The 12,016-nt window shown below is 52.0% G+C and overlaps 1 non-coding gene across 1 annotated transcript; it reads right to left on the bottom strand.

Annotated features, from left to right (window-relative positions):
• Positions 1-3,339: 3,339 nt before the first annotated feature.
• LOC111761522 (U6 spliceosomal RNA) lies at positions 3,340-3,446 on the bottom strand. The gene has a single exon (XR_002794866.1). It is a non-coding gene; the product is annotated as a U6 spliceosomal RNA (small nuclear RNA).
• Positions 3,447-12,016: the final 8,570 nt, after the last annotated feature.

The raw sequence follows: 12,016 nt of genomic DNA, 5'->3' as shown, positions 1-12,016 counted from the left end.
AAGTTACAACACTTAGTTCAAGATTTTGAAGAAAGATGATAAAGAAACCACACATTCAAACTTAAAATATTAATTAAACAGCTCTAGGGAAATAAAAGCTCCTTCAAAAATAAAAAAGAGATCAGCAAGGATCCGTGCAGATAATAAAAGGAAGAAAAAGAAAAAAAATGCCACAGTGTCCACAATTAACATGCTTCAGCCAATGGGCTGCTCAAACAGTAACAAAATGACTCCCCTCTAAAGTAGGCACACTCTAGTTTCCATAAGTGCCTTTGTACTAGCAAGAAGTAATAACCCTAGTTAGTGAAATGTCATTCAGCCTTGTTTTAGCAGACACTGGTGCCAAGTACAAATGCAGCAACCATGGTTTGACAAGGACATAGAGACAGCTCAGAATCATCCTGGATGAAGATTTGGGTTGCTCTTGGATAAGGCACAGAGACAAGTGCTGGCCAAGAAAGCTTTATAAAAAGATGGACAAATAAGAATGTTGTGGGATGCCAATACTGTATGATTCTCTGCCTCTGCTTTCTTCTACCCTTGGTTGGTACCCTCAATTTGACTCCACATTTCCTGAAAGTACTTTGATCTGAGGCCTGAGGCTTTTAAGCAGCACAAATTTAACTCATCGCTGGTCAGATTGTGCTCTATTTCTGAAGTGCTTCCTGTTTTTACCTGAATTTTTGTCTCTGTCCCTGTGTCAGTCAGCTGAACCCTGAAATTATTAAGCAGGCTGTGCATGGACAACTCGTAATTTTTAATGTGAGATGCTATGACTCCACCAGATGCATTAGAAAGTGATATATAATGGAGTGGTTGTGCCTCAAGTGGTTGAGTGCCTGCTTCCCACATGGGAAGTCCCGGGTTAAGTTTCCGGTGCCTCCTAAAAAAAAACAAAAACAGAGAACAAGCAAAACAAATGAAAACGACTGAGGGGAACCAATGTGGCTTACTGGTTGAGCACTAGCTTCCCACATACCAGTTCCCAAGTTGAATCTCTAGCCCCTGGTACCTCAAAAAAAAAAAAAAAAGAAGTAATATACCAGTGAGCAGCAGATCCTTATGTGATGATTTTACAGTAAAGAGAAAAGGCCAGAGAATTATACTTGGACTACCCCAGCTTTAGCACAACTCAAGAATAATAATGACAATAATGGAAATGATAGCATCTAGCATGTATTTAAATGTCTGAAATATTTTTTTTAAAAACCCTGAAACCTTATCAAATGCACAGCTTATATTTGATTTTTCCCAGCAGAGGTGAGAAAATTCCAGCAAAATGTGACTTCATCAGGATTTCTCTTGCATGGTCTTCCTGCTCACTTCTCCCTTTCCCCTACCCTTCCCAAACCAGGGAAGATGTAAATTTTTTTTTTTTTTACTGTTTTTGGTTTGTTTTTTGTTTTGATTTTTATCTTCTTGGTTTTTGTTTTGTTTTGTTTTCATTTTTTTATTTCTGGAAAGATCTGATTTTGTTTATATTTTGCTTACTTTTTTAGTATGAGTAAGTTTGCTAGCATGAACAGCAAGTTTATTCTTATATCTCTTAATGTGAAATCAAAGATTTTGCATGATTAATAGACATTGCATAATTTCAGAATAGTTTCATAATTAGGAACTATTAAAATTATGAAAATCCCTAACAACTCCCCATTGCCAACCATCCACTCAATTTTACTCTGGTAACATGTATACAACCTAAAATTTTCCCTGCTATCCATCAGTCCATTTAATCTGTTTGAACTCCTGTTATGTGCCAAGCATTGTGCAGTTGCTAAGGACACACTGGTTATCACGGGGTTTATGTTCTAATTGTGGATTGCTGTCCCGATAGAGTTCAAACTCTAATGTGGCTTGTCGAGCCCCTCAGATACCTACCTAGAGCTTCATTTTCCACTGTTCCCCACCTTTAGTGCCCCCGACCTTTCGCCTTTAGGCCTTTACACATGTAGCACTGCGTCTGGAACCTTGCCCTATCCGCCACCGTATGGCGAATTCACATGCACCTTCCAGTTCCCAGCTTAAATTTAGCTCCTCAGAAGTCTTCCTAAGCCCTATCTGGTGTTAAGTCTCCCCATTTTGTTTTCCTTTACTGCCCTTTCACTCCCATATAAATCCTTATTATTCTGTATTGAAATTGTCTGCTTGTTTTCCATGATAGACTTGAAACTAAAATCAGAGACTGTTAGGATTCATATTAGAATCCTGTGGCTTCAGAATCCTGGCATCTCAATAAATACTTGTTGAACAGAATTTCTGAATTAATTGGCCAGCCTCTTATTTTGTTGGCACAAAAGGCTAACACTCCATAGATCCGATACAGTGCTGGGGCATTCTGAAAGCCTTGCCTAATTTTTTTTACAGAGCTATACCCCTTTCTCCCACACATCTAGGCCCGCTGGAAAAGTTCTTTTCTCCCCTAGCCTCTCTCAGCCTCAGGTCTCCAAACTAGTCCAACTGCCAACTCTGCCCAGGCTTTTAGCTTTTAACCATCTGGACTTCCAGACTTACTGTCTAGACTGTCCTGAACTGCCTGAGTGGGCTTCACAAATCTTGCTCACATCTTCACTCCCGCCCCACTTTACTTTCCTGGTAGCAGTGTACTGAGGTGAGAGAACCCAGCCTCCTGAACTCTGATGCCTCGGCTGTAACGGAGGGTAGCAAAGAGATTGGGGAAGGCTGGACACCTCTGCGTGTCATCACACAGAAGTCTTCATGGTCATTTCCAGCACAGATGGTATGGCAGTTTGAGATTATTTATGAATGCCAAAAAAGAGCTTATGTTTGTAAACTGGTCTGTTCCTCTGGGTGTGAGCCCCTTTGATTGTATTTGATTCAGCTGAGATATCTTTGATTAAATTATGTTAAGATCAGGACTTTGATTCAACCACATCAGCAGGGTGTAAATCAGTTTAAGTCATCTCCCTGTCCCTCCTTGGTGGGCTATATAAACAGACACTCACATAAGAAGACACACAGAAGAAGAAAGAGAGCTCCATAGACACAGCAGAGGAGATAACTTTGATCCTGTGCCCTGGGAAGAGAGATGAGTCATTTGCCTGATAGCTTATACCTGAAAAGAACAGAGAAGTTGAGCTGAGGAAGCCCAGAAAGAAACAAGCCCTATGCCAGCCTATAGCTGAGATTGGAAGAAGCTGGATCCATGAAGCCTGAAGAAGAAGAAGGAAGGAGAGACCAGGCCCACCATCTTGCTTCAACATGTGGCAACTGACTTTGGTAAGAAAGAACCTCTTACGGTAACTTGAGTTGGACCCTTTAGGGCCTTGTAACCTGTAAGCTTTTTTTTTTTTGAATGTGCATCAGTAAATTTATTCCAAGAAAAATATGAAACTCTTCCCAAATTTGCATGTCATCCTTGCGCAGGGGCCATGCTAATCTTCTCTGTATTGTTCCAATTTTAGTATATGTGCTGCCAAAGTGAGCACATGTAACCTGATAAGCTTTTATCCCAAGTAAATACTCTTTAGAAAAGCCAACAGATTTCTGGTACTTTGCATCAGCACCTCTTTGGCTGACTAATACAGATGGCGAAGGTAATTAATTGAACTATGATTCTAACTAAGGAAAAATCTTCAGGTCTGCCTATTCAGATACCACCACCCTCTTGTCAATGAATGAATCACTCAGAAATTGAACAAATGTGTACCACAGATGTGACTGTCCACACTCCAGGTGAATGGGCTGGGGCCAAAGGGAAATTCCTGGCAATCTTGCCTCTCGCATTCTCCAAAAGCCTGCTCTCAACATTTTCTCGCAAGGGAGGATCTTTAAGTATTTGAGCAGGTGAGAGTCCTTTGTCCTTTATACTATTACACTCCTCCAATCCAGGCTGCATGCTCTAGCCAAAGGGATCTGATAAAAATAAAGATTGTTCTCAAAATCCTTTAGGATTTCCCAGATCCAGCCCTGGCCCACTCCAGCCTCAGCTCACGCTGCTCCCTTTAGGACTGGGGCTGCTCTGGCTTCCTCTCCCGTCCTTGGATTCTTCAGGCTCCCTCCCGCCCTAGCCCTTTGCACATCTAGTTTTCTCCACTGAGAACCTTCTCCCCTGCAGTCCCCTACCCCTCAACCCTACCAGCAACATTTGCCTGTCCTACCAATCGCAGCTCAGAGGTCACTCAGATGAAGGTGTCCCTGATCGCCAGACTTGCTTGGGTCTACCTTGAAATGTTATCCCATCACCCTGTGCTTTTTTTTCTCTCCAAGTGCTTATTGGAATAACGATGAAATAATTCACTGTATACCGCCTCCCTGCTGGATCATAAGCTCCATGGCCATGTCTCCGGTTTGCCCCTTTATGATGGATCTTGGCCTCACATGTGATAGGACTTCTGCCAGCTGCTGTCTCCCTGGAGCCTTCGACACTGGCAGAGACAACGTGAAGCATGGTGAGCCAGAAGACGGGGGGCCTGTCCCTGGAGAGCCCCACTGCCAGTGCAGAGGTGTTCCCTGCCTACCTGGGCAGTACCACGTATCAGCAAAGATGTGCTTTGTTTTGGGAAAACCTTGAGTACAATTCTTTTAAACAAATCCAAGGTTACCATGTATGGTAAGAGATTGTTTTAAATAGCTTTCTAGTGCCTCTGAATTCAACCTACGAAAGCAGTTTGCACACTACTTTCTCAGGTCTTAATCATAAAACAACCAACCAGAGAGGATGATCCAAGCTCCGACAGTGTGGCCGAGCGTGCAGTGAAGCCAGTGCCAGACGCGCACCCCGGCTCCTTCCTCTGTGCCTGGCCCTGGTCTCTTGCTAACGGGCCTTAGGTGAGTGCTTCGGACCCAGCTGAGCTGCTGCGGTGCAGCCAGAAGCTGAAGTGAATGTTCCCAGAGTCTGTACAATAACAATCCTAATAGGTGGCGGCCCAAGCCACCTCTTCTCAATAGAACTGTGTCCGTCTGGGAACACATGCTAAAGAGATCAGGAGAAAAAGAGGACAGGCATTTGTCTGCTTCCTCACCCTTCCTTACCCTTTTCTCCCTTCTCTCCCTCTTTAACACATAGAGACTTCATGTGCTCTGTCCCCTCCTCTAGGAAATCCCCCTCATCCCCGGGGTGGGGGGGCTACCTGGCCACCATGTTTGTACTCAGTGACTCTAACTAATGGGAGAAGAGAGTGGGGTTTGCCCAGCCCACACTGGGCCAGTCAGAGTCTCTCCTGGAGGTTTCAAAATGAAAGATACTATCCATGTGCCTGAAATGAACAAATTTAAAAGCTGGGTGGCCATGTCTTGCCAAGTGGACCAAGGAGCAGAAAGAACAAGTCTGCAGAGAGAGAAAAAAGTGGTAGGACCCAGAAAGGGCCACTTCCTGGTTCTAGGCCCTGTCTATTCTCAAGGTGCAGCTACATTCTTGCCTGAGGCCTCCATGAGACACCTAGAGAATGGAAGTAGAACAGCTCCCCCGCAGGATGTTGATACCCCAATCCCCAGAACCTGTGAAGGCGCTACCTTGTATGGCAAAGGGAATCAAGGTGACAAATCAGCTGATCTTGAGATAGGGAGAGTATCCTGGATTATACAGGTGGATGCAGTATAATCACAAGGGTCCTTCAAAATGGAAGAGGGAAGCAGGAGTGAGTCAGAGAGAGAGATGTGATGACAGAAGCAGGGGCAGAGAAAGGCCAGGCTGCTGGCTTTGAAGATGGCAGAAGGGGCATGAGCCAAGGAATGTGGGCAGCCTCTAGAAGCTGGAAAAGGCAAGGGAGCAGAGTGTCTCCTAGAACCTCCAGGAAGGAGCACTCCAGGAAGGTCCTGCTGACCCTTTCTACCCAGCTGACTCCTCGCCTTCGTGTCTCAGCAACCACGCTTCCCCTCCAGGAGGCCTTTCCTGCCCCGTCATTCTTCCTGTCATTCTCTCTCAAACCCGACAAACCCGATCAGGGAAATGCAAACCCCAGCGGCAGCAAGACCCTTCAGGCTGCCCTGTCAGCTGTCTGTGTCAGCTCACATCGCCTGCTCAGCCCTGGCCCGGAGGAGGCCAAATGCATGGATAAAAGCGCAGAGTCAGGGATGCTGGGCTGATCTGGACGCCTGACAACCTGCGGGCAGGCGCTGGGAGGCCGAGCCAGCAAAAAAAGGGACACAGTGGCAGCACAGACAGATCCAAGAGAATGGCAGGTGGACAGAAACCATCCAGTAACCTCCTGGAACAGTTTCTTTTACTAGCCAAAGGTCCTAGTGGTTCAGCTCTCGCTGCTCAGAAGTCAAGGCTCCTGGAGTACATGTCTTCAGAGAACTGTTGGGACTGGCCAATGTGCAGAGCTTGCCAAAGAAGATAGTGCTGCTTATTTGCAGTTACAGAACCTGTTTGCCTGTGGAACCTATCCAGATCACACAGCCAATAAGGAGAGCCTGCCAGAAGTAAGCACAGGTCAGCAGAACAATCGGAAACATCCAGCCATCATGAGCTTGGCCTCAAGGATGAAGTGTGTCCCCTACTCCATGGTGTTGAAGGACCTAGAGATGCAGAATCTCCAGGAACTAGAAGAGTTTATCTATACTGACATCATCCAGGGCAAGTTGGACCAGTGGAACCGGCCATTAGCAGTGCATTTCTGGAAAGCAGAAGTGGCTCACGCAGTTGGGCACCTGCCTACCACATGGGAGGTCCCAGGTTTGGTTCCCAGTGCCTCCTAAAAAAGATGAGCAAGACAGCAAGCTGATGTGACTGGCTGGCACAGTGAGATGACACAACAAGATGATGCAATGAGATGACACAATGAGGAAAGACAATGAGAGACACAACAAGCAGGGAGCAGAGGTGGCTCAAGAGATTGGGTGCCTCCCTCCCACATGGGAGGTCCCAGGTTCAGTTTCCAGTGCCTCCTAAAAAAAGGTGAGCAGACACAGAGAGCACACAACGAACAGACACAGAGAGCAGACAGTGACTGCCAACAATGAGGGTGAGGGGAATAAATAAATCTTATTTTAAAAAGTGCATTTCTTTTGCTCCATAATTGAACATTTCCCTCATGTTATCATTGGCTTGATCAACAGTCTTGTTCAATGTCCTCCATAATGACATTCACCTTGAGTTTGTTGCTGGAAAACCTGATGCTAATTAAAGGTCTGTAAAACTTTTGGAAGCTCCTCTTTCCATCTCATCTGGCTGGTATTTTATTGGACTTAAAAACTTTTGTATGCATACTGTGATGAAAGACTCATTTATGGGATTTTTATATTCATAACAAAAAGTTGCAACTTTTAAACAACATTTTGGACTCCAAATGTTAGCTCCAAAGTCTGCTCCAAAAATATTCCAACAGGGACAGGTAGAAAATAAAGATTAAAAAAAAGTGGATTTCTGCATTGGCAATGAAATCTGAAAGAAGGATATCAATAATCTTGTTAAAGAGAAACGGATGTGGCTCAAGCAATTGGGCTCCCATCTGCCATATGTGAGGCCCCAGGTTTGATTCCTAGGCTTTTCTGGTGAGGGTAAGCTGGCCCACGCTTCAGAGAGCTGATGGTGCGTGCTGCAGAGAGCTGGCACAGCAAGATGATGCAACAAAGGGAGACACGGAGGAGAGACAGTGAGAGACGCAACAGACCAGGGAGATGGGGTGGCTCCACCAACTGAGCGCCTCTCTCCCACACTGGAGGTTCCAGGACTGTTCCCGGTGCCTCCTAAAGAGAAAGACGAGAAGAAGAAAAAAAAAAGACAAGCAGACATGGAAGAACATACAGTGAATGAACAGAGAGAGCAGACAGTGAGCACAAACAACTGCAAGGGGGGGAGATAAAAAATCTCGTTAAGACCTTGCAGGAATGGTGTGATGGCTGCAAAGCAGTTCTGTTAGGTATCGAGCAGCAAGTTTTGAGAGCCAGCCAGTGCAAAGAGAAATGCGCCCACCTCAGCAGCAGGTGGAGACAGCGGTTACCAACGTCAAGAAGCCCCTTGAAGCCACTCGTCCCCCTTGGCACAGGAGGTGGAGCAGCAGCTGGTTGGACAGGAGTGTCCTCCTCATGCTGAATGGAGGCAGCCACCAAGAAGATTTCAGAGTGAGAGGTCTGGTCCCCGGCCACCGCTGCCACTGGGGCGGGCTGGGGCAGCTGGCACTCACCAGGCCTGCGTCAGGCTCATTTCCTCCCCTCTCTACCTTCAGTGAGTTGCCGACCTGCCATCCCCTCACCAGCGCCTCCCATCCCATTGGTGCTGACCAGAAAAGCCATTTCTCCTCCGCCTCCCCCAGTCATTGCCTTCAGACTCCGGGCTCCACTGAGGCCGTCCTCACAGGGGCAGCGCGGCCCAGCTTCCCTGCGGGAGGCTCCTGTCTCTCCTGACGGGCTCGTCTTCCTCCCCGGTTTCCTTTTGCTCCATGCAGTGATCGTGTCATTCCTTCAGGCTCGTCGAAGCCAGAGGCAGCTCTCACCAGCCCAGGCGAGGAGGGGGACGTCGTTCTCCGCAGACCCTGCCTGGCGCAGGCCATCTCTCGTCAGGGAGCAAAACGCGGTGTCTTCCCTCTCCTGCCTTCCCTCTGCTGGCAGCTCCGAGGCAGGCCCAGAGGCTGCGACACTGCGCCAGGCTTCCTACACCCGCGGGCTCTCGGGCCCTGAGGTCCGGCTCGTCTCCCCCGAGCTGGGTGCTCTGGGCAGTCTAACCACCGCGGAGGCTGCCGTGGGCCTGCGGGGGCCCCACACGGCTCCTGCCGGCCCGGCGCTCTCCACTGGCCGCCCTGCCCGCTGCCTCTGCCTCCACATTTTCCCGTGCAGGCCCCAGCCGCCCAGGGGGCCATCGGCCACCCTCGCCCCCCACTCCTGTAATCCCTCCCGGCCGCCTCCGTGGCGGGGCCAGGGCCCGAGGCCCGAGTCTGGTGAAGGCCTGTCGCTCCCGTGTTTCCTTCCTCCCCACACCCGGCTGATGACCCAGAGCCCTCTGATGATGGCAAGAGAGAAAAGGCCTTGACAAGCTCTTCTGACCTTGAGTCACTTGTTATGTTTTATTTTATTTTTGTACAGGTTCTGATTCTAATACATTTCAACACACTTTTTATTTTTTTCCGAAAAAAAAAAAAAAGTCCAAGTGTACAGTCAGGCCCTCGCGGAGTTGGAACCCAGGCTGACCTCCCCGGGGCCAGCCACCGCCCTCTTGGCTGCAAGGCCAGGAAGAGGCGCACTGGCCGCCGCCCGGGGCTGCACCCGCGCCAGCCCTCCAGCGCCCGCGCTCCCGATCTGCCTCGTCGCCGCCGGCCGGGCCGCCCCGGGAGGAGACGGGGAGAAGAGGTCGGGCAGCAGCCCTGGGCACTTCCACGTCAGGGCGGCCGTGCTCGAGGCCAGGTCGGGGGCAGGGCGCTGGCTGTGCGGGCGGTGACACGCACGCTGGATCCGAGGCAGCCAGGCCGGGATGACTCAGCTGTCAGTCGTCTGGCAGAGAGCTGGAGAGGGATCTGCAGCTCATCAGGAGCTTCGGGGAGGGAAGGCGAACAGCGGGAGTGGGGGCCGTCTGGGGACAGATCGCGCTGGGGGGCCCCGTGCCCTGGCCCCGATGACTCCCCTGCCCTTTCAAACCTGGAGCCTTCCAATGCCGGGGCTTTTCTCCTCGTTCCTTTTCCTCTTGGCTGCCGCCTTGGAGAGCAGCGCCTCCCTGGGCCCCAGGCTCTCCTTTCCCGTTCCACGGAGCCTCTCCATTCCTGAAGAGGTGGCGGGAGAGGCCCGGCTGGTGCCTTTCAGGGTAGACGGGGGGAAAGCGGCTCCAGCAGTCGGGGGTTCTTCATGAGCAACCGTTTCATGGAAGGGCCCGAAAAATCTCTGTTCTCAAAGCCCGGAGTGCGTCGTCGTGTGAGTTTGCAAGTGTCCCCCCTTGCTCGACCCGGGGCAGGGGGTGTAGACAGTGCTTTTGTGCACAGCGCCTGGCAAACAGGCTGGACCAGCCCCCACGGGCCCTGGCCCCACGCACGCTGCGCAGTCACGCGGGGCCCCCGGCTTCCGCCCCCTCGGGCTGTGGTCCTCGGGAATCAGCACGGCCTGGGCGCCGTGACTCTCCCCTGCAGGAGGGTGGAGCACCTTGAGAGGCACCAGGTCCATCTCAGACCTCGGTGAACAGCGGCGTGAAGGGGGTGGTGCTTGCACTCACACACGCGCGTCTGCAGTACCTCCATTCGCATCCGATGGTGGATTCTCTGACACACGCTCTGGAGGAGGAAGCTGAGAGTGTGAGCAACCGGTTCCCTGTGTCCAACAGCTTCCTGGGTCAAGTCCAGAAAATGGAGCATTTGGAGACGTCGCTGGCACTTTTCTGACAGGCCAGCAGTGCCCAAGAGGACCCCCTTCCTCCCCGGCTCCGAGAGGGGGCCGGGGTGAGTGGGAGGGAGCGTGAAGGCAGCCCCGCGTGCCCCTGAAGCTGCCGTCCCCCGCGGGAGCTGCTGCCCTGCGTGGCTGCGGGCGTGCCCGCGTCCCCAGGGGCTCTGGCGCCCTGCGGGGCAGATGTGCGTCTGGTATCTTTGTGTTGCCTGTGGCTGATCCCGCGCCTGGCCCGGGGGAGGGGCCCAGGGCTGGTGCTGAACGTCACCCTGTGGGCTTAAGGGTGGCAGCCAGCAAGCAGGCTCCTGCCAAGGAGGGAGGGGGCGGCGATGGCCCAGAGCGGAGCTGCAGATCGGGTGACACCAACCCCGGTGGGTCCGAGTGGAGAAGGGCTTGTGCTGGCTTTCGGCCGCCCCAGGGGTCCTGGCCGAGATGCTCTCTGGAAGAGAGGGCCAGCTCGGGCCTTGGGAAGTTACTCTTGCCGACGAGCCACCCAGCCTCAAGGGAGTGGACGTGTCTGTCAGGACAGGCTGGGTCACGGGACAGTAAACTCCAAAAGCTCCGTGACTTCAACAAAGGCTTAGTTTTGGCTGCGGGTTGGCGCTGTGGGGGGAGGCTCTGTTGTGGCAGCCACTTAGGCGCCCCTTCCCGGGACGTGGTGCGCCCAGGCTGGCAGAGCATCTGCACCCACGTGGCTCCGCTAACGTGGCAGGATGTGACCTCGCCACGAGGTATCCAGGAGCAGAGAAAGGGTGTTTGTGAGCAGCCTTAAGGCCAGTGCCAGGGTAAACTGGCCGAGGGAGTGGTCAGGGGACTAGGAGCAGGAGGCCTCGGTCTCCCCTCTCCACCAGGGCTGAGCTGCAGGCACGGGCAGGGCAGGCCTGAGGAGAACTGGGCTGTGGAGCGTTCTCCACCCGCCCTCTGCAGGCCCTGCCGTCCCCTAGATGCTCCGGGCGAGGTGTCTTGGCAGACTGTGACACCCCGGTGGGGGCTCGGCAGTGCCCGGCTTTAGCACAGCGGCCACTCGGGAAGCATCGGCCCAGCCGGGGCTTAAAAACCATCACGACCAGAGGGCGGTTTCAGGTTTTTGCTTCGTTTTGTTTAATTGGTGGAGTTTCAGAACTGAGGAGAGGAGGGAAGTGGGGGCAGGAATACAATTTAAAAGAAAAAAGAGGAGTACTGGACAAACAACCCACAGAGAGATGGCTGCAGGGAAACGTTCTCCCCAGAGGCTGACGGGGCTGCCAGCCGCTGTCGGAATCAGAGCCCTCGAGGAGGACGCGCTCCGTCCTCTCAGCCCGCCACCCCTCACGTGAAGTTTCTGAGCCCAAAACGGGGTAGCCAAGATGACACTTGCTGAGATGAGTTGGGGGCGGGGCGGGGGGCGACAAGGAGGCGGGAGGATGGACGTGAGGCCTTCGCACCCGCTTCCCTCTGGCTGCCTCCCACCCCACCTCGCCCACAGCTAGAATGCCCCTTGTCCCTGAGCTCCCAGGTCCTCCAGCTGTCCCTGGGGATGTCTCTGGGAGCAAAGAGGGTGTCTGTGATTTATGGGATGAGTGAATGACGGGGCGGGTGAGGGGTCAGCATTCATTCTGCACAAGGTCAGCAAGCCAGATGCACCTGCTGCTGCAGGCGGCTGGCTGGGCCTGTGCGCTGCCAGGGGAAGGCTGAGCCCTCCCCGGGGGGCTCACGGCCACGCTGGGCATTGCTGCAGGGCCATCCCCAGACCCTGACAGCTCCAGCCAGGCGG

This window comes from Dasypus novemcinctus, chromosome 14 (assembly GCF_030445035.2).
Source record: "Dasypus novemcinctus isolate mDasNov1 chromosome 14, mDasNov1.1.hap2, whole genome shotgun sequence".
Lineage (NCBI taxonomy): Eukaryota > Metazoa > Chordata > Mammalia > Cingulata > Dasypodidae > Dasypus > Dasypus novemcinctus.
The sequence above is the reverse complement of the archived record's forward strand: the minus strand, read 5'-3'. Positions and strand labels throughout refer to the sequence as shown.